A 23826-nucleotide genomic window follows, 5' to 3' on the forward strand; every position below is an offset into this window, starting at 1 on the left:
TTTCACATGGCTTCAATTGATAAATGAGAAAGCAACGACTTAAAGTTATAAATCTGAATTTGGAACTCAATGCAAAACAATTGAGCACTTATTCAAGTTAATAGTTTGGGAAACACTGCTGACAGAGGATTCCAGACATCCTGTGGCTGAAGAAGGGTTAACTGGAGAAAGCAGGAGAGGCATTCAAAGGGTTATACCAGCAGCCAGACATGATTTCATTCCGGGTGACTTGGAAAGCCTGTGGTAGGAAGTTACTGAGCAGTGGGGTGATGTGATCCGATTCAGCTTTGATCAAAAGCAACAAAAGGTAAGACAAAAGAGAAGTGTTGGTGTTGGCAGAAAAGAAGATGATGTTTTGGACCATGGGGGAAGAGTTGAGATGGTGAGATATGGTCTTATTCCCAATGGACTCTGAAGGCTGAACCCTCAGGATCAGGTGCCTTGCGGAGTGAGGTGAGGGAGGAAGGCAGGCGAGATGGCAAGGGTCACCCCAAGGCTGAGATTGTAAGAAACCGCAAATACGCAGCTGGTATACGCAGTCTCCTTTAGCTAACACTTCCAGCATGTTTTTCTTTGGCAGTGCTGCTGTAGGTTTGGGAACTCTAACAAACTTTTTAGTCATGGTCAGTTCGAAAGTTGTATCCAGAGCATACTTCTACTAAAGTCACCTGCCACTGTGCCCAATAAACCGAGTCATTTCGGAAGCAAAGGAAGGGTCAGCAGATGGGTCACGTTAGTCACCAGTGAACTTCAGTGTGAACACATGCAAGATCTGTTTTGTCCTTAGCTCAGGTCTCCACTGACCTCTGACTCCCAGAGAGACAGACATGAAGAACATCGGAAAGAGAGAGAGTTCTATTCAAATCACTCGGAGAACATTGTGGGAGAGGAGACAAGAGCTCAAAAGCTGCAAGGTGTGGATGAGAGCTCAAAAACGCTGTCCTCTGGCCGTGATAGAGCCAGTGAAATCTACAGTCATAGAAGCTCAGGTTCCCTGCACTGGACCTCACAAGACTGGTCCTGCTAGAGATCATTTACAGACAGGAAGAAGCTCATCCATGGCCCTGTCCTCCAGCTCGACCCCTGCTGAACTACTGGTACAGAAAGATTCTGGAGAAGGGGAATCATTGTCTTGAGCTGTGTACCGGTTGGGAGAGCCCACTGAGCTCCTATGGATAGTTACATGCCCAGTAACAACTCACCTTGGTTAAACTCAATGGGTCTGAGAAATCGCCATACTGATATCCAAAGGGGCTGTACCAGTTTGCACTCCCACCAGCAATGGAGGAGTGTTCCCTTTATCCCGCAACCTCTCCAACATAAATTGTCATCAGTGTTTTTGATCGTGGCCTTTCTTACAGGTATAAAGTGGAATCTCAGAGTTGTTTGATTTTCATTTATCTGATGGCTAATGATGTTTAGCATTTCCTGAAGTGTCTTTTAGCCCTTTTAGATTCCTCTGTTGAGACTTTTCTGTTTAGGTCTGTACCCCATTTTTTTTAGTGGATTATTTGTTCTTTTGATGACCAATTTCTTGAATTCTTTGTATATTTTGGAGATCAGACCTCTGTCTGATGTGGAGTTGGTGAAGATCTTTTCCCATTCTGTAGGCTGTCATTTTGTCTTGTTGACCATGCCCTTTGCTTTATAGAAGCTTTTCAGTTTCAGGAGTGGTGCAGGAGGTCCTTCTGTGTTTGTGTTGATTTCATTGGTTGAATAAAGAAGGTGCCTTGGCTTTTTGATAGAGCAGCCCTTAGGTGGGTGGAGTAGACAGAACAGAATTTTGGGAGGAAGAAGGCAGGCAGGGAGAGCTGCCAAGAAGTCTCCAGAGTCAGACATGATGAATCTTTCCTGGTAAGCCATGACCTCATGGTTCTACACAGATTATTAGAAATGGGTTGAATCAAGATGTAAGAATTAGCCAAGAAGAGGCTAGATATAACGGCTCAGGCAGTAATCTAATTAATACAATTTCCATGTGATTATTTTGGGGGTTAAGCTAGCTGGGTGGCGGGAAGCAGCCCCCTCCTCCTACAACAGTTTGGTGCCTTAACCTGGTCAATTAACTCCCCATAAAACCTGAGACGGAGGTAGACTGACCTCTGTGACTTCAGGGTGTGGTAGCACACACCTTTAATCCCAATGCCTGGGAGGCAGAGACAGACAGATCTCTGTGAATTCAAGGTGTGGTAGCATACACCTTTAGTCCCAGCACTGAGGAGGCAGAGACAGACAGATCTCTGTGAGTTCAAGGAAAGCCTGGTTTATAGAGGGAGTTCCAGGACAAAGATACACAGAGAACCTCTCTCAAAAAGCCAAAAGTTAAAAGTAAAAATAAAAGAAATAGAAGTTAAAATAAAGCCACATAAAGATGGAAAATACACAGACAATCTTGATACTATATGTTACTGTGCTCTCTTTGAATTGTTTAAATGCTGAGGAAGGAGCAACAGCTGCTAAAAGATATTTGCTTATAAATGCTGCTAAATTAATCCAGGATAGGTATTTTAAAAATACCTTGACTTCAAAATTGAAGTCAAAAGGTATGTTACTTTGGAGAAGAGATTTTGCTTTTGTTTCCACAGGAAATGAGAGGCTATGGATTCATTCTGAGTTAAGAAAAATCAGGTTTGATCAAGGAAGATGACCTGAGAAATCTCTGGCAGGAACAGATGGCCCAGATGTCTGAGTTCTTCATCCAGAACAGATTCAAGACTGCTGCCTGAGATGATCAAGACTCACAGGATATTCCAGTCAGGACTTGACCATAATTCTAAATTTTCTTTAGGTCATCATAAGATTATCAGTGCCCCCAACCAGCCGGAAGTAGCCTGGAATACTATGCCCATATTCCCAGAAAATGAACTATGGATATTTTCCTTTTTTTTTTAAAAGAGGAGGACATGGTGTAGAAGAATTGTCTGTATTCTGTCAATCATATTTTAAATAAATGCTGATTGGCCAGGCAGGAAGTATAGGTGGGTCAGAAAGTAGAGGTGAGGTGATGAGGACAGGAGAATGCTAGGAAGGAGGAAGCCCATTCCTCCATATTCCTTCCCAGATCACTGAAGAAGCAGAATGTGACCTGCCCTGTGAGAAAGGTACCGAGCCATGTGGCTAACATAGATAAGAATAATGGGTTAATATAAGCTAAAAGAGCTAATAAGAAGCCTGAGCTAATGGGCCAATTAGTTTATATCTAATGTAGACTTCTGTGTGATTCTTTGGGGCTAAATGGCTGTGGGAATTTGGCAGGACATAAACCCCAACTAGCAAGCCCTCATGTTACACAGGAGGTCCCATTTATTAATTTTTTTCTCTCAGGGTCTGTGCTTCTGTGGTTATATTTAGGAAGTGGTCTCCTGTGCCAATGAGTTCAAGTGTATTTCCCACTTTCTCTTCTATGAGTTTCAGTGTGGCTGGCTTTATGTTGAGGTCTTTGATCCATTTGGACTTGAATTTTGTACATAGTGATAGATATGGGTCTATTTTCATTCTTCTACATCTTGATATCCGGTTATGCCAAACACCGTTTGTTAAATATGCTTTCTTTTTTACATTTGATTTTTTTTTTTGCTTCTTTGTCAAAAATCAAGTGTTAAAAGGTATGTGGATTGATATCTGGGTATTCTATTCAGTTCCATTGATCCTCCTGTCTGTTTTTATGCCAATACCAGGCTGTTTCCAGCACTGTAGCTCTGTAGTAGAGTTTGAAGTCAGGGATTGTGATGCCTCCAGAAGTTCTTTCATTGTACAGGATTGTTTTGGCTATTCTGGGTTTTTTCTTTTCCATATGAAGTTGAGTAGTGTTCTTTTGAGGCCTGTGAAGAATTTTGCTGGGATTTTGATGGGCATTGCATTGAATCTGTAGATTGCTTTTGGTAAGATTGCCATTTTTACTATGTTAATTCTGCCTACCCAAGAGCATGGGAGATCTTTCCACTTTCTGGTGTCTTCTTCAGTTTTTTTCTTCAAAGATTTAAAGTTCTTGTCATATAAATCTTCTGCTTGTTTGGTTAGAGTTACGCCTAGATATTTTATACTGTTTGTGGCTATTGTGAAGGGTGATGGTTCTCTATTTCTTTCTTGGCCCATTTATCAAGTGTGTAAAAGAGGACTACTTATTTTTTTGAGTTAATCTTGTATCCTGCTACATTACTGAATGTGTTTATAAGTTGTAGAAGGTACTTGGTAGAATTTTTGGGGTTGCTTATATAAACTATCATATCATCAGCAAATAGGGAGAGTTTGATTTCTTCTTTTTTGATTTTTATCCCCTTGATCTCCTTTTGTTGTCTTATTGCTCTAGCTAGGAACTCAAGAACTATATAGAAAAGATATAGAGAAAGTGGACAACCTTGTCTTGTCCCTGATTTCAGTGGGATTGCTGTGAGTTTCTCTCTATTTAGTTTGATGTTGGCTATTGGCTTGCTGTATATTGCCTTTATTATGTTTAGGTGTGTTCCTTGTATCCCTGCTCTCTCCAAGACCTTTATCATGAAGGGATGTTGTATTTTGTTGAAAGCTTTTTCAGCATCTAATTACATGATCACAACCTTACTCAAGACCCAGCAATACCACTTTTGGGTATATATCCAAAGGATGCTCAATGGTGCCACAAGGACATGTGCTCAACTATGTTCATAGCAGCATTGTTTGTCATAGCCAGAACCTGGAAACAAACTAAATGCCCCTTGGCCTAATAATGGAAAAGGAAAATGTGGTACATTTACACAATCAAGTACTACATAGCAGAAAAAAATAATGACATCTTGAAATTTACAGGAAAATGGATGGAGCTAAAACACATCATATTGAGTAAGGTAACCCAGACCCAGAAAGACAATTATCATATGTACTCACTCACTAGTGGTTTTTAAACATAAAGCACAGAAAACCAGCCTATAAATAAAAATCCCAGAGAACCTAGACAACAATGAGGACCCTAAGAGAGACATACATGGATCTAATCTACATGGAAAGTAGAAAAAGACAAGATCTCCTGAGTAAATTGGGAGCATGGAGATCATGGGAGAGGATTGAAAGGGGGAGAAGAAGCAGGGAGGGGAGTAAAGAAAAATGTAGAGCTCAATAAAATAATAACTACCTTAAACTGAGTGGGTCATGAAACAAAAAGACATGAACACAGGGAACAGATTTGTGAGGCTGATGGGGTGTTGACAGGGGTGGGAGATGAGAGTAATTTGGATATATTTTATACATGTATGAAAATGTCAAAGGATAAATCTAAAGATTTATTTTTTGATTATTTTAAAATTATGTGCATGTGTGTGTTTGTGTGAATACATGGGCACATAACTACATGTACCCACGGGGCCAGAGGCTTCAGATCCCTGTGTAACTGAAGGTTGTTAGCCACCCCCACCCTCATATGGGTGTTAGGAACCAAGCAGGGCCACTGTAAGGACAGTATATGCTCTTAACTGCTGAGCTATCTTGCCAGGCCCAAATGAACACATTAAATTAATAATTTAAACAACTTTGTAGGTTTTCTTCCCTGAACAGTACCCAGCTGTGACACCTCCTTGCCCAGTGCCCAGCGAGAAGGAAAGAGTTAGAGATTTTCAAAACTAACTAAAGCCTTGGCTGGAGCTTCTTCCACACTGGATGCAGGACATGCTTCAAGCTCCTGGAAATGCATGAGGATAGGAACTGCATGCCTGCACCCAGGGACTAATAGCCAAGGAAGCATAGGCAGTGTGAGCCCTTCAGAAAATGTGGGGTTTTCAGGTAGAGACAGGTTGCATGCTCCAAGGAAAACTTGCAAAGAACCAAACTTGCACACTCAGGGACAAATTTGGTATAGCCCCCGGGTAGGACTGGAATAACAAGTGGCAGGGACAAATTGGGGATAAGAGGAATAGTGTAGATCTCCACTATGCAGTGGAATCTCGAAAAGGCTAAAATACTAAGATAGGAGCACTTTTTATTAAAAAAAATAACTGTAATTTTTTTCCTTTGAGTGAGGATTAAGTGCAAAATGAGAGCAGCTATGCTAATCAAGATGAGTCATGCAGGAGGTCAGCGTTTTGCCCTGGGTCCCAGCAGCGCGTGCGCGCGCGCGCACACGCACACACACACACACACACACACACACACACACACACACACACACAGAGTCTCTACTGTAATCCTACCAGCCCCAAGACACCCGTAGGATTTATGACCTTGGTGTCAGGCACAAACGCAGCTCCGGCAATGAAGCAGCGGGGCCCTGCTTTCCGATAACCTCCAAACTGCTTCCACCAACCTCCAGAGACCTAAAATGCTTCTCATGGTGTGCAGTGGCTTCCCTTCTACAAACAGTAAAGGGGAATTTAAAACGCTACCAAACGCACCAGTATGAGGTTATAAATAATGAACGGCTTCCCACCCGTGTTAGGATAGCAAAAGGGTTAGGCATAGCAGGAGCTCACAAGCCGGAGCTAACCAGCTCCTACTTCACCTCCTGATTCCCGAAGATCTCAGGCACATTATTCAAGCCCACTGCTTATACTGTTCCTTTCATGCATCGAGAGACACTTAAGTAGTTGACAACACCTGAGCTTCAACCAAGACAAGTCAAATCAAGTTCAGTGAGGGTGGGATGAGGGGGTCAACCTTACCCTTTTCCATGATGTTGAAATGAGAGGCCAGAAAATATTTCATATCTATGCTGAGCCCTTTTGGAGGCTGCAGGAGAGCTGAAGGCCGACCTTCACCCCATCCCTGCCCGAGTCACCACCCTCAAAGGGATCCCAGGGCCATGTGGGGCATGCTTCCAGCATACAGAGAGCTTACCACCACCGAGCCTCAGGACCTCTGACACATTGTACTTCCTGCAGTCTCACGGCTTGGCTCTCAGAGCCCAGGCTATCAGACCTGGCTCAGAGCTAGGGGTGAAGACCCTACATGGGCTGCTGTTATGCCATCAGCAGCAGCTGAGGGGCTATTGTTCTTGTTGTGCACCTCCTTTTTCCTCCCAACATTTAAACTCTGTCCCATTTTTTCAGTCTTTATCAGTCCAGTCTCAAACACAATAAACAAAGAGACAACAATCAGACAACAAACAAAAGCTACAGGAAGAAAACAGTGAGGCCTCAAAAACTCAGAGGTCTGAAACTGTGGCTACCTCCACCTGTTTTGGGGGTGAATTCACGATTCCAAACACTGTAGGAGACCCTGGCTCCCTGTGGAGGCTCCAGGTTACTGAGGACTTAATATCCTCCAGACAGAACTACAAGCCCTCCAAAAGAGGAACCTGGTCAGAACCTGCTTCTCTGCTCTGCACAGACTCCAGGCTCCTTGCTGGGCTCTGGACAATGAGGATCCAATTTCCTCTAGATGGGGCTGCTCCCCCAGTGGGCTCCAGAACATCTTCTTGGATGCCCATGACTCCAGACCTACTGACACGTCTGTCAACTGTCCCAGACATTGACTATTACCAGCCACCTCAAAAGCTTAGACATGACATGCTGCTACAGACACTGACATGGACTGCTTTGAAAGGAAAAAGAATTTTCAGCCCACAAAGCAAGGGGAACCCTAGGAACTGCCTTCTATCAGGCTACCAGATTCACACAGAACAGAGGTTCAGACAGAAATCACAGCTACAAACATCTGACAACATCACTCACCGGTGGTCCAGAAACCTTTGGGGTGAGGGTCCAGGGGTTTTGGGGGTCCCGGACGAGCCCCCAAATGTTGTGCCTGAGTCCTGGGATCCCCGTGAAGACCACCACAGAGCCACACTTCTGAATGCAAAAACAAGATTTTGTTTAAGTACAGGCTAGCATGGATCCTCTGCCTCATAATCTGACACAGGAGATGGAGGAAGAAGGACCCCCATCTATTTTTGTAAGGGGTTTATAAAAGACAAAAACCACGAAGCAGACACAAGGTTACAGTCTCAAAATACAAAATTACTTATCCTATATCACAATTAGCTAAGGGTGAGGTAAAGCTCGGCTGTTAGTTCCTGATAGGCTATTAGTATCTAAGGGGGATAGCAACATCCCCCCTGGAGATGTCCTCCACATAACTGCTGACCCTGTGCTAACGTCAGGGGCTGCTTGAAATATTGTCCAGCTGATATCACTCAGCTGATAGGGGAAGTTGGGTGGGGGAATGGGAATAAAATAGTCAGCAACTTTATGTAACTTAGGTTTCTCCATTAGCTAATACTTCCCCTAAAGAGGGGTCCTATGGCCTTCAGTTTATCCTGAGGGCCGAGGTATAGTTCAAAGTTCCAAAGGGCTGGGCACAGAAATGGAATCTTTGGCCTTTCAACAGAAGCTCCCCTTAGTAGCCATGGGTTGTTAGGCTTTGTGGCTGGGCAGCTAAAAGTCAGGTGATTATAATATGCAGCAACAGCTGACACACACAGCATCTCATTAGTAAGAAAATGACCATGCCTGACTCAGGGAGCTGTCAGAATTAAATGGAATAATATGTGAAGCTCCAGGCTTCACACATTAGTAAACATTTAATAAGTGGGGGTTTTCTTTTTCCTTTTAAATTACCATCATTGTTGCTATTGTACGATGCCAAAAGGAGAGGCGAGATTGCAGGGAGGAAGGAGTGAGAAGCATTACAGGGGGATAACATTTAAGTCCACCAATTTTTCTTTCTAAATGTGGCCCCTGGAAGATTTGAGAACCCTGGGCAAACATTGCAATCTGCTGGGCCAACAAATGACATTCTTTGCAAAACTCTTTTCCACTTATCTCTGAAAAGTAGTCAAAGAAGGGAGAGGCCTTTCTGGGTGTGGTTCTCCGAAGCAAAAAGAGAAATTTGAAAGAAACAGCCAACTAGACAACTCCTTGCTCAGCTTTGCAAATGTGTTTCTGCTCTGGCTGCTGCAGGCTCTGCACTGGAATTGAATCAGGGGAGACAGTTCATTTATAAAAGGCTGGGGTGCCTGTGGTGGGCAGGTTCCACACAGTCCTACACAGTGGCTGCTGGATGGGAGATACAAAAGTACAAGAGAGCACAGGTCATCAGGGAGATCCTGGGTCAGTGGGGACCTCTGTCCTTCACTGGGGAAAGGCAGAGTTGGCAGCCATGGACTTGACCTTCCTGTCTCTCTCATTGGCATGCTGTTTTACGAAATTAGTCTCCTCTGAAATAGGACAGAGCTACCACCTACCAGCTACTATCTGCTTGGACGACATTACACAGCCCCGTGCTGACCCTCGGGGAGCTCTTTTGCAAAACGGGACTGATACTGAGCCCTTTGAAGTCTGCATCTTGAGCAAGGGCCTCATTCAATGACTGGATTAAAGTCAATGAAATGAGGCCAATGTCCTGTAAGCCCCACCCCTGTCCCCTTGATGTGGTGGAAATTCCAAAACACTAGCCTCCTACTGGCTCCAGACTTCTAGTCTCTGTTTCTGTGTCACTGGGGACAATAGCTCAGGTGACTTGTTTGGACAAAGTCATTAATGAAGTGTTTGCTCTGTATTGGTAGGGCTACTTGTCTAGATGAAGGCCTTGCATCCTTAGTGTACATGTTCATGTGTGCAGGTGTACATTCACATGTATACATGTCTGTGCAGAGGCCAGAGACCAATCTTAGTGGTTGTTCCTTTAGTGCCAACCACTTGGATTATTTATTTACTTATTTATTATCCATGTACGTGTGTGTGTGTGTGTGTGTGTGTGTGTGTGTACATTTGCCTGTGTAAGCCAGAAATTGATTTCAAAATTTCTTCTTCACTCATTCTGCACCTTGGTTTTTGAGACAGGGTGCCATCAGCCTTCACCGACCTTAGAACTCACTGAATGACTAGGCTGGCCAGAGGGACCTGCAGAGCTCCACACCCCCTCCTTTGGGGTTGCAGCTGCTAGGAGTCTCCTAGTCAAGTTTAGTTCTTCCTGTGGGCTTACAGTCTCTGAAGGTGAATCCATGACCACCTTGATAAGGACCATGGTGGCAGGGGAGCTACTTGGTCAGTGCTCACATCCCTGAAAGATCATCCCTCACAAGGCAGAGAGGGCCAACTGGGCATGGTACAGGCTTTTGAAACCTCAAAGACTGCCCCTAGTAACACACTTACTCTGACAAGGCCATTCCTCCTAATCCTTCACAAACAGTTCCACTAACTGGGGACCAGACATTCAAACTCATGAGTGTATGGAGGCCATTTTCATTCAAGCCACTCTATAGATGCCAAAGCTGCTGTTATTTGAGAGGCCCATCAGATTCCTTCAACCCAGCCCTGAGCACACAGGAAGCACTTCCGGTAATGACTGCTCACTGGATGATTACTAGGAATTAATTCAACAGAGAAGAGAACCAATAGACGGCCCACTGAGAGTGGTCCGTTAAAGCAAAGCTACTCTTCTCTTCAGGTGTGATAAATAGTGTGTTTAAGGCATTCAATACTATAATAAAGGTTGTAATTAAGTGAGGCAACTTGGCATCTTAATAACGACAGGCTTGAAAAGATTTAAACTTCAGACGGAGACACAGGATAACATTCATAATCCCTCGGATGGGTTTCCTTTCTAGAAGAGAGAAAATTGTGTTGGTGGGCTCTGCTCCTGAGAAGCCAACAGAGCAGATCTGTCCCCAGATCTTTATGAAGTTCAAAGGAGGAGGTGACTTTGAGAGCCGTCATGGTGTCTTTTGTTCTCCATGTTTCCTGCTAGCTTAATTAGTACTATATTCCTAGTGGAAGAGGAAGGCAGAAGCAAAAACTAGAAAAAGAGGCCTGGGGAGTGCTGGGCAGGGACCTGACTGCCCCTGTACGTATGCAAATGACTTAGCAATATACAAAGGGCTTTGAGAGAAAAAATACAGTGGGGATTCCCAGATCAAATCTCCATTCTGCTACTCATCATTAGAAATAGAAGGGAATTTTACTGTCATTTGTGATTCTTCCCTCCCCCCTTTGTGTGGAATTTACACATACTCTCTCTTGCTCTTAAAAATCTAATGTCTTTGTTCCCTGTAGATTTTTGAGTAAATGCTTTTTTTTTTCTAAGTGACCTTCAAATACCTGTTATGATTACCAATCTTCTGTTCAGCAATTTATAAAAGAGACATATTCTGTTCGTTTTTATTCCTTCCTGGGGATGTAGATAAATGGCCAGGCATTTGAAATGGATGTTGACATGGCCAAGTGTGCCCCTAAGACGTGGCACTGTGAGTCTAATACTGAGCAGAGGGAATTAGCATACGTCTTTGCGAGCTCACTGGCTTTGATCCTAATTTGTGGACAGTGTTTATAAAAAAAAAATATTAGCCAGCTAGTTTAGTCCTAGGAAGCATGTAAGCCCCAGAGGCATAAAGGGAGTCTGTCAAAAAAAAAACAGCTGAAGTCTCTCTCTGCCACAGGCAATCACACTGCTAGAAGTGACCTCCGACTGTGGCTATTCCTAGTTTTGTATGTTCTCAGAGCTCTCCGGTGGAGATCACAGACTTCAGGATGAAAGAGAACACAGTGGAAATCGTAAGGGATGTTTCTAAGCTTAAAACTGTCGTTCAAGTTTAGCTTCATGGCAGGTGAAATACCTTGGTTCACATGCTGGTGAGAGGATACATATGTTCATCAAGCCTGGCTCGCTCCTGTCAGATTCAGTGCTGAGTGTGCAAGAAGTGCTGGAGCCTCTTACGGAACTTCGTCCAACTCCTTACCACCCCTGAGTTGATCCATGAAGAAGCAGGAAGGGTGGCTGGGTCTGCTACTCTGGGCAGAGTCAAACAGAGCAAGTCCTTCACTTTATATAAATGCTCAGGTTCTGCATTTTCATGTAAATATATTGAGTATCCTGCATATATGGGCCTAGCTCTTCAGCACTAAAGAAGAGAAGAGGAGGGCCAGAAAACCATTTCAATGGGCGAAGGTACCTGATGCCAAGCCTCAGGGTGCAAGTTTGATTCCTGGAATCCACATGGCAGAAGGAGGGAACAGACTCCTGTGCTCCTGTGTATACACACACACACACACACACACTTACACACACATGCAATAAATGCAAAAAGCAAAAATATCAAAAAGAAGAGAGGAGTCAAAAATCCAGGGCTGAAAAAGGGAGGAAAAACAGAAACAAAAAGAAAAAAAGTCAGGCATGATGACACAGACCTGTAACTCCAACACTGGGGACACGAGGAGAGCATAAGTTAGAAGTCGGTCTTGGCTACAGAGCAAGACTTTGTCTCAAAAAAAAAATGGACTGTCTCTTATCAGACAAGGGGAGATGAAAGGGAAACAAAGGTAGACTACTCCTGACAGGGCTGCATTTATTCAGAGTCTTGTACATTGCTCTCCTGGTATAGTTTGGTTTGACCGAACTCCTCAAAATTTCCTTTTTTTCTAGGTAAACTCCAGAGCAGGGGATGGAGAGATGGTTCAGTGGGTAAGAACACTTGCTGCCCTTGCAGGGTTCCTGGGCTTGGTTCACAGCACCCTCGTGGAGGCTTGCAACCACTTGTAGATTCAGTGCCAGGCTATCTGAGACGTGATAGGTGCCAGGCACACATACCTAAAGGCAGGCACTCAGACATACAGGAAAAATGAACATAAAATACATTTTTTAAAAAGGACAAAGACCAAACGTTTCGCACCGGGAAGGGTTCACCCTGGTAAGGAGAATATGATGCGTTTCCAGGCACCACTAGGATTCATCCGGATGTCTTTGCAGTGGCTTAGACTTGCTGAAGCTGCATTAGGAAAGGTCCAAGGCCATACCCCTCTGAATGCACCTTAATCTCCTGTGGTCTCAAAAGCTAGGCAGGGTCAGGCCTGCTTAGCCCGTGGATGGGAGAGTTGTACAGGACTCAGAGCTGGAGGTTGAGGGGTTGGGTTGCCTACCCACCCCCATGAGGGGTGAGTAGAGAATCATCTAACCTGTGGACAGAGCTCCAGAAGCACTGACATGACTGGGCCACCCCAGGATCCTGTGGTTAGAGCCCAGGGTGAGAAAAACATCAGCCCTTTCTGCATGGGGGTTAGTGTCCAGCAAGGGAGATGGACTTAATTAAATACTAATATATGTGATAGTTGCCTTTACTTGAATGACTGGACTAAGTGCAATGCAATCGTCCTCCAAGAGTTTGGGCAGGCACAGGGTCCTTGGCAACCCTTCCTTTTAGAATTCACACTTAGTTTGAGGATGAAAGTGTATGCATGGAGTCAGAGGGAGGTGAAGGACCATCTGGTCCCCCTTCCCTTATCTCACAGATGAGTGCCCTGACACAAAGCCAGGGGGCAACTTGCCATGATCACAAGGCTTATGAGCCCACGGATACAACTTGAGGGTGTCTACCAGACCACATACAAGATGCAAATGTGTGCCCTAGCACACTGTGATTATACAGCACGCATAAGTTTATTAGTGGAAATGAGGAAATGGAACTTCTGAAGTCTCGGTGACAGCATTTGTTCGTTTGGAAGGCATTTCAGACTCACATATGAACTTGAGCAATCCTGGGAATCCCCTTTAAACAAAATGATGAAGCTGCATAATAATGACCTCACTCACAAGCAGCCAGGAAGTTGTATAATATTTACCCAGTGGCCCTTGTACAATTCTTCTGTGAAGCCTGTGCCTTCCTAAGAAAACAGATTTCTAGGTCTCCGAATGATAGAGCTTTGCTTTGGTCCAGCTCTTTCTTGTATACACAGAGCTCTCAGTTAGGCAAACGATCCAGGGGAAGGTGTTTTGCTTCATTCAAGCTGGAATCAAAATGATTTAGAGGAAATGGGTACTAGTGACTACCCAGAGATTGACCAAAAACTACCTAACATACTTTGTGAGAACCCACGTCCATCTAAGAGAGCTGATGTTCTCCAGTAGAGCAGGACCCTCTTGACAGCTTGGTGGCTGCTCCTGACCAGAAAGGTCACCATGCTTTAACTTGAGACTTTCCAGATGCTGCTGTCCAGTGCCATGGGTGATCTGTATCCACACTGTCTGCTGAGCATTCGGGGCCTCGATTTGAATATTCTACCAAAACTGGCTAAAGTTGGCTGATGAATTACACTCAGTGAAACCGATACTGACAGGGACTATTTGAATAGTCTGAGGGTAGAAGCTGTAAATGTGTATGAAATAAAACTGAGTTTGGAGCACATACAAGGTCCTGGTTTTGATACCAACACAACCAACATCAAAACCAACACCCAAATCCTGTGACCTCAGTTGCCTTGTGTTTCATCCCTCTGGCTCTGCCAAGTGTAGCCTCCTGACCTCAGAATTCAAGGCACGGAAACAGATCCCCATCCTGCTGGGAACGGCAGCTGGAAGAAGAAGCTATAAATTGTTGGTTGCCCTTTGGATTTCTGCCTCCAGTGCTCTCTGGAACCCTGGGCTGTCACTCAGGAAACTGACCCAGGAAGGCAGCCTTCTCCTAGTTCCTTTCTCCACCTTTGCCTGAACCAACTAGTTTATGATCTACAGCTAATCAAAATACATTTGGTACAAGGTGGCTTCTTCATTGCATACTTGTAGAAACAACAACGGCAACAAAAAATTGAAGGCACGATGGAGGATTCTCATTGGCTAATAAACAAACTGCCTTGGCCAGCCCTTAGGTGGGTGGAGTAGACAGAACAGGTAGAAGGAAGTGAGGTAGATGGCTCAGTCAGATGCCACGCCTCTCCTAAGTGAGACAGACTGCCGTGCCTCTCCTCAGGGAGGGATGCGATGAAGCCAGCCACCAGGTCAGATGTGCTGAATCTTTCCGGGTAAGACACCATTCATGGTGTTACACAGATTATTCGATATGGGTTAGTCAAGATGTGAGTAAGAGGCTGAAAATAATGGGCCAGGCAGTATTTAAAAAAAAAAAAAAAAACAAAACAAGATAAAAGAATACAATTTGTATGATGTTATTTCGTGTGTAAAGCTAAGCATGCGGGAGCAGGGCGGCCGGGAAACCGGCCCACAGTTCCTCACTACAAAGGCAAAAATAAAATTTGGAATTTTCATGTGTTAATAATCATCTTGACTGTAGGGAGCCTGACCCCAGTGACTTGTGATGTCTTATACAAACATTTTAAGGTTAATTCTTAATTACCCATTATAGTACCCAACTCCAAATGACCAACCTCAAAACAAAACAAAATATAAAAAATCAAAGAAGGAAAAGAAACAAAGAATCAAGTTGCAGCAAAATTTATTCACTACTAAACAAGATAGTGAGATACCAGCTTATCCATCGAAATATGGACTTCACACAAATGGCACAAGACCAAAGAATAGTTTAACTGTTGTAAAAGAACTACTATTCTCAGACAGGTGGGTACAACTCACTCTCTCTCCCCATCTCCGTCTCTCTCTTTGCGTGTGTGTGCGTGTGTATGTGTGTCTGTCTGTCTGTGTGCCTCTCTCTGTCTTCCTGTCTTTGTGTGAGTCTGTCTTTCTCTGTCTTTCTGTCTCTATTTCTCTGTTTCTAAAGGCAGTGTGTTCTCTTTCTGTATCTTTTCTGATATGGCAAATACATTTACCCTCATGCCTCTAGCTTGTCACCTGTAATGTCCTGTAATGACAACACTGTTTATTCTGTTGCAAAAACCAACATTACTCATTGGCACCCAGCTACATTGAAGAGAGTCGTACAGCTAAGCAGGGATACACAAACCTCAAATCTGAAAATTTTTTAAATGTGAAAAAACATAACTTACTAAGTGTCCTGTCTAGAGTTATCCCTGTATTTTATTGTCTTCAAGCCATTTTACAAATCTATCACTTCTAGGAACTGATCATAATGCAAGGTTCTCTTGTGCATAAAAGGAAATCAAATTATACAATGAAATTGAATATTGCCCTGTGGGTATTCATCTATTCATTCCAACACTCATGATTGCTTATATATATGCTTGCTTTGAATTCTCATTTGAACCCAGTAGAGCATCTCACTGACTTTCTCATTAATTAATGCGTTAAATAAAAATCTTTGACATTTGTTCATTTGATATTTGCCTGAGTATAATGATTTAAGCTATATAAAAATACTAGACTTTAAACTAAAAGCAAGCCATGTCTCAGACAATACAGCCATGGAAGTATTTTTAAACATGAATCGCAATGATTAGAAAAGTGGGATGTTATAACAAGCTGACTTCCATAAACTGCCTAAGTTGATGGCAGAGAGGCCCATTAACCAAGATGACATCATTGAGAGGAGTCTGTGAAATCCTGGATTCTAACACAAAGGGGCTACTGAAGCAGTCTTGTCAGCAACTGGGATGCCCACCTGCTTGGTACGTCTGTTACCTCTGCTTGTGTCTTGACAGCGCATACTCAGATCAGTAGTTACAGGACTGAACCAAACACTCCAGCCTGAGGCATGTTATCATGGCCTCCCATCCCAGGATTACAGGACTGTTGCCATTACAAAAAAACCTGTCAAACGGTAACATCCTTTTTTATTTTTAAGATAAAAGCTTATTAAATTGTCTTAGCTGGTCTAAAAGTCCAGGGTTCAAGCAATCCTTTTTCCTTCAGCCTCTCAGGTAGTGTGTGACAATAAGCCTGACTTATGATCCTATTTAATTGTGCTGGATTTGATTTCATTTGGTACCTGCCAAAAATTAGATGTCTTTGGTGAGTCGTGGGTTACTTTTAATAAACTTTATTATTCACAAACCATTTGCTTATTATTCCATAATAAAATTAAATAATATTGATAACATGAGGGAAAAGTTCTCCAAAAGAGACAATTTGAATTTAGTCTAAAAGTCTGTTGGGGTGGATTCTTTTTTTTTTTCATGGTTTATTTTTTTATATTTAAAAATTTCCATCTCCTCTCCTCCTCCTCCCCCTTCCCTCCCCCCCCCCTCCACCCAGGCCAAGGAGCCATCAGGGTTCCCTACTCTATGTTAAGACCAAGGTCCTCCCAACTCCCCCCAGGTCCAGGAAGGTGATCAACCAAGCTGAGAAGGCTCCCACAGAGCCCGTCCATGCAGAAGAATCAAAGCCCAGCACCACTGTCCTTGGCTTCTCAGTCAGCCCCCACCGTCGGTCCACATTCAGAGAGTCCGGTTTGGTCGCATGTTCCATCAGACCCATTCCAACTGGAGTTGGTGATCTCCAATTAGTTCTGTCCCACCGTCTCCATGGATTCTTTACCTATGTGGGCTACCTCAGTGATGGACTTTCTTTTCTTTCATCTTTTTGTTTCATAAAAAAAAAGTCAAGAAGATATCTCAACAAGTGATTTCTATTCATTACTGTGGCTCTGGACACAGAGTTTCTGAGACCAGAAAAGGGGGCCCATGATCATGAGAATTAGCCTAGTGAAACGGCAAATCTCTCGGGATCTGTATCACAAGGGAATGACTGACGCTGTGGCTCAGACTTTAAAATCCACCCACAGTCTTTTCCAATCATGCTTTTCAGACATTGTTGAGCCTTAAAGTCGCTCTCTTCTGGCCACTGAAGGCAGAGAAATCAAAACTCTCGCATATTGCCAGATGTCAAGTGTTAGCACTCAGAGATAGATACTAGGGGTTCTTTTTCAATTAATGAAAAAATTACCAAGATTAAAGCAATGGCCGTTTTGACACAGACTGATATCCGAATTAAACATAAGGATTAGCAAAAGATAGAGAATCAGGCTGATTCTTCTACAAAGACAAGAAAAAAGATAATTTTTTTTTAGAGGAAGGGACTGGATTTAAACAATACTTTTATGATAAATGGCCTGTAACAGAGGATCCAGTAAGAGCTGATGTTGTAAACTCTTGGGATGCCAAGACAACAAACCTTAAGCAGTCATTCACACAGAGATCAAGAAGCCTCAAGGGCAAGGAAAAGGGACTGTGAATTCCAAGGACCAACACTGAGCCCTGGCTCTCTCTGACCTCAGAGGCAAACAAGGTTTCCTTTTATATACCTCTGTTCCCCCTAGATTCTGGCAATTTACACAACAGAGCAATCAATGTCTTCTCCAATTAGGAGCAAAACAGCTGAGGCAAGGGATAACTTCCTTCAGCAGAGAAGTTCAATAGTAGATGCCAGGTTGGCCTGATTGGAACCGGTTCCATAAACAAAGAGGGGAAGGGCTGTGTAACAGCACAAGTAATAGTCACAACAGGAATAAGGGACACAAAGCCACCCACAGGGACAAAATACCACTGCTCTGAAACTGGCAGCCTACCTTGAGGTGGAATTGCCGTCTCTCATGCCAGAGGCAGGTGTGTTCTGTGTGGAGAGAAGAAACTGATCACAGGTTGGAAGACAAGGAGCATTTCCAGAGAGATGGGTAGAAGATGGGTCCACACAGCTCCTGAGACTCTCTGTACATCAGGACTTCATCCTTTGGTCAGTGGGATGGTGCACAAGAGCCGTCTTTGGCAGTAGCATAGTGTACTACTTCTCCACAAGTGCTATGCCACAGTAGGTTTGCCCTGAACTCTCAGGCACTAGAGATGGCTAGGGATTCGGAAGCTATCTGGGACCAAGCCAAGTACTCAAGTAGTTTCCCCTCTTTGACTTCTCTAAGGAAAGCTGAATTGTGGTGTGGCTTGGACAAGCACCCTTTCAACCAGTCCTATGAGGACTCGCTTGACTTACAATGCTCTTATGTTGTGATAAGCCCATTATAAAATAAAATGTAAAAGCTGTAAGTCAAAAATTCATCTAATCTACTTACGCTGTCAAGCATTTTTTAGGCACACACCACTGCAGAGTGCCAGTTGGTCGTTTCCCTTCATCATTAAGAAGCTGGCCGGGGCTGTAGCAACCCACTTTCCCTACATACAAGACATTTTCTTCCCATGTATCAGTGGACTAGAAAAAGATAAACACTCAAGGTACGGCCTCTCCAGAATGAAGTTCACTTCTGAACAATCCATAAAGGAAAAACATATTAGAGAAAGCCAGCATAAGTCACAAACTGTCTGCAGCTGGTTGTCAGCCCTTAATATATTGTTAGACACCTTTACAGTGGTCTCCCTATGGAGACATAGTCAGCCTAAAATTTAGTATGTAGACAAGGCTGGCCATGAACTTGCAGCCATCCTCCTGCCTCCAGTTCCTGGGGGCTGGGGTTACACGTGGGGCCCATGCCATCTGGTTCTGCTATCCACTTCTATACAAAAATGTTGGAAAGATAAAGCAATATCCTTTCTAGGGAGGAAAGGTTGCCAATATAAAACTCATGAATGTTGAATACAATTTTACTTCTTGCCCAGTAGTTTCAGCCTTACAAACCCACCTTGAAGGAAATAATATTGAACGCAGCATCTAGGCATAAAGAAGCTTCCCAGCATATGACTTATTAAGGTAAAAAGTGTCTATTGGTCTACATGCACTCCGTCAGGAGCTTGAAACAGTGAGAATCTACAGCATGTTTGCAGTGGAACTATTAACGTTATAAGTGTAAAGGGGATTTTGTGTGATTGGGATACACTCATCTATAATTTTTAAGAAAAAAGCAAGCTAGAAAATTTTACTGTTCAACAGAAATTCTCAACTCTAAAGCTGTGTATATTATGCATGGAAATGGGAAACCAATGAAAAATTATCTCTGTGTGATAAGATTATGGTTGCATTTTTATCCCATTTCCTTTGCTTTTTAATATTACAATTTATTGAGGTTCCTATAATGAGCAAGTAATTGATCTATAATCTAAAAATCAAATCTTACATGTGCATTATTTATTTTCATAAACACTGATCCATACATTCCTGCCTTCTTGACACAGCTCGGGTTCTGAGTAACAGATGTCCTCATGTGTGACAAGCTTACTATTCTGTGTGGGTGGGTGGGCATGTGAGCATGCATGCAGATGTGCCTGTGGAGGCCAGGAGCCGATATCTTCCGCTGTTGCTTTCCATTTAATTTTTAAAGGAAAGTCTCTGATTGAACCTCACCAGTTCCACAAGACCAGCTGGTCAATGAGCTCCAGGGATGCTCTTGCCTCTGAGGAGCTCCAGGGATGCTCTTGCCTCTGAGGAGCTCCAGGGATGCTCTTGCCTCTCTCTCCCCAGCACTAGGATTGTAGGTTTGCACACACCACGCCCAGATTTGATTTTTTCGTGGTTTGTTAAGCTTATGATTGTATTTACTGTTTATTATCTTATCATTTCTTTTTTTATTTTTTACCTTTGCTCATTTCATTTCCCATGGGTACTGGGGATCCAAATTACATGCTCAATTGCGGCTTTTCATTTCTGGCTTGAAGAATATTCATAATGTATTTGTTCTAATCTTTGTATTTCCTTTCTTTGTTTTTAAGAAAGTGCACCCCACATACACCACACACACACACACACACACACACACACACACACACACACCTCTTCATACAGTGGCCTGAGACCTTTTCAGTTTCTTCTTTTCTCTCTTTCATTTTTTTATTGTCCTCACTATGAGTTTCCACCGGGGATTGGACGTCCACGCCATGAAGCGAGAAACAAATAGGATGGAAGTGGCAGAGGGGACAGAGAGGTGGGCAGATTTCTTGGCAGGAGCTGAGCAGTGAGCTGAGCTGCTGAGGGGGTTCAGGGGAGCTGGAAAACAGCCTGAGCGGCAGGTTGAAATCGCATGGATAAGAGGAGACAGGCCATTTGGAGCCCCAGTCGGCTGCCCAGCAGGGAAAGCCAACATTCCAAAGAAGGCAGCCTGGAAGGAAGGCCCAGGGCCAAGGCACAGGGGGACAGCCTGCTAGCCTGTCTCTTTACGCCAGCTCACAGGAGCAGCACAGAGTTGTTCTTCTTCTTTGGCTGCAGGTTGAGGGAGCCATTTCCTCTCCTATATCCTGACTTTGGGTAACACAGCGGACACTGATTCCAATGCCTCAGGATTCTGCTCTTATGTAAGGCAGGCAGGTTGTGTGATGAGATTCTGAGTGACAGGCACTGCAGAGGGCTGGGGACCATGGCTGGCTGACGTGGCTGACACACTGGCATGCCAGCACTTTTGCCCGGCAGGTGTGAGGCTAAGGGTGGCAACTCTTCCAGTTTTTCCAAAGAAACTGAAAATCTGGAGGCGTCTTGATTTCTGAGGAGAGAAAAGGAGTCAAAGAGGGGGGTCTAGAGAAAGAAGGAGGTTTTAGCTTTTAAAGCATTTGCTTATTTAAAAAAATGCTAAACTAAAACTCAGTGTATGGCAAATGTTGTGTGCCTGCTGGCTGGATTTAATTTGTGGACCAATGGTTTGAGATGATTTGAAATAAAACCATATAAGACTGCTTCTTCTTAAGTCTCCTTATGGCTATACCAAATTCAGTGTCCCCTGGAGAGACACACATTTAGTGTCTACTATGTATACAACATTCCTGGAGACACCATAAGGAATCTATGATAAATATTAAGTTCTTTTCAGCCTTCTATGTATTTAGAATATGGCTGGAGCAGTTCACTTCCACTCAGGAAAGTTAGGTAACCAAACAATGCATACTTTGTTACCGAAACAGTGGCACCGATCCTATATGCCAAAGCCGTCTTATAAAGAAAGAGGCAAGTAGATAGGAAGATGGTTCAGTCAACAAAGTAGTTGCCACACGGTCACGGGGGGGGGGGGTGTGGGCCGATGCCCCAACATCCACATAAAAAGCACAGCATAGCAGCTTGTGTCTGTAAGCCCAGCACAGGGGGTGGAGTCAAGAGGACTCCTGGAACTCATTTGGCCGGCTAGCCTAGTTGAAATGATGTACTGCCAGTTCTGTTGGCAATCCTTTCTCAAAGAAGGTGGAGAGTGGTTGAGAAAGACACTTGGTGTCACCTTGAACCTCTACAAGCACATGTATACATGTAAACATGTCTATACACACCGTACACATACACTAGAATTAGACACAACATACATACAACACAAAATAAAAATAATCAAAATGTGGAATCCTGTAATCTATACAAAAGTGAGGGGAGAGAGAATATGCCTGTAGCCTCTCTGCTGGGGAGACAGAAAGAGATGGAATGCTGACCAACCAGTCCAGCCTAGCACTCAACCCAGGTTTGGGACAGACCCTGCCTCAAAACACAAAGTAAAGAGCAATAGAGGAAGACACACAGTGTTGATTTCTATTGTGTAATGTCAGCACGTGGGTAAGTGCACCTGTACATGCATGTTCATACGTGCACACACATATGCATGCAAACGCACAAACACCAACAAAAAATCTGTAGGCCTTTAGGCTTATAACAAAACTCAAGTGTAATAAAATATGTGGTGGTGAAAACATCACGGGTGCTCTCCCCTTATATCCTCAACACTTGGTACCTAGAAATGGTGCTCAAGAAGTATTTCTTGAATAAAAGTATAAAATTAATGAGTCTGGGAAGGGAAGAAGCCAGTCTTGTGGACTGAGACAGTGAAGAATTAGACAAATGTTTTCATTATCAACATGATGATATTCAACAGAGAGACAGTGAGTTCAAGGTTCTGAGCATTTGGTCACTAGGTCCCCATTGTTGCTAGGGAATTGGGATGTGCAACCAGTTCTCACTGTAACCCATATTACAGTTGACAAGCGATTTGCCATCTCTGCTGAACCTCCTAATGACCAATTAAGCTTCCTTGACATTTTGATGCAGGAGAAAAGGAACCCGGACGTTATGTTCATGTAACAGCCTATCTCTATCTCATAATGAGCACGCTGATTCCCTATCAGTGTTGTGGTTGTTTGGAGATTGGCCCACTGTCTCCCTGGGCCAGGTGCCACTCTTTGAGATCCTGTCTGTGTACGTGTGGCCAGCCTCCATGGGTTCTGATCCATTGACCTTTACTCCTGCAGCTTTCACCATAGACTAAGAAAGGATCCTGGCAGGTAGGACACACAGCTGAAGAGCCCAGGAGAGGACAATCCTCTTTGGTGTGTCCAGTGAGCCTCAGAAAACAAAGGAATCAAAGCTAGAAATGTTTGTACATGCATAACATCCCAACACTTGGGAGACAGAGGCAGGGGGATAGCCAGCCTTAAATCAATCTGGGCTAAGAAAAGAAAACCCTGTCACAAAAGCACAAGGACACAAGGTGTAACTCGGTGGAGACCGCCTAGTGGATGCAAGGCTTCTCAGAATGATTCTGTGTAGTGTGTGTGTGTGTGTGTGTGTGTGTGTGTGTGTGTGTGTGTGTGCACGTGTGTGTGCGTGTGTGTATTATGGGGGTGCTGTATATGTGCATATGCAGGCATACACACTCGTGCATGCGAGAGAAAGAGAGAGAGGTGATAAAGAGAAGCTAGTGATAAAAATCTCTTTGCTCTGTCACAAAGTTTATTTTGAAGGAGAGTTAAAGTTTGTTGGGTGAAACTAAAGGCCAGACTGAAGAATTTGGACTTTATCTGATATCTGATGGGGGAGAAGCTCAAACTCTCTTCAGACTTAGATCATTTGATATGAAGAGGAAGGACTTTGTTACAATCTCATTACTGTTCAGAATTAACAAATCAATACTGAAGGACTTTGTGGGAGACAAACAGGAGACTCCCCAAAGACGTGAATTGACTACAAATGTCCTGTGCTGGATCTCTAGGAGACAGTTGTGCAATTCAAAAGCACAATGGTCTCCAATTAGCAGAATGAGGTCAAACATGAAGACCACAATATGAGAAGTGTCTTGGTGAAATAAGATCTCATCATTATTAATAGCTGTCTCTGCTGACCCTAGTAACCAAAGGCATAGTGTTCTGTTGTCATGGACATTTCCAACATAAACATTCACAATCCCCAAGAAACCCCGGCATACTAAGTTACTTCTATGTGATGGTCCAAAATTAAAAAGTGAGAGACAACTCCCGGTTACAACCCCTGGGCCTTGCAGTCACAGTTTAAAGAAGTCTGGAAGATGAGCACAGACAGACAGGTGTTCATGAGGCCCCTGGGACAGGCTAGGGGAACTTGCAAACATTAGGGATGCCTAGAACTTGA

This window comes from Arvicola amphibius, chromosome 10, assembly GCF_903992535.2.
Source record: "Arvicola amphibius chromosome 10, mArvAmp1.2, whole genome shotgun sequence".
NCBI classification, from domain to species: Eukaryota; Metazoa; Chordata; class Mammalia; order Rodentia; family Cricetidae; genus Arvicola; species Arvicola amphibius.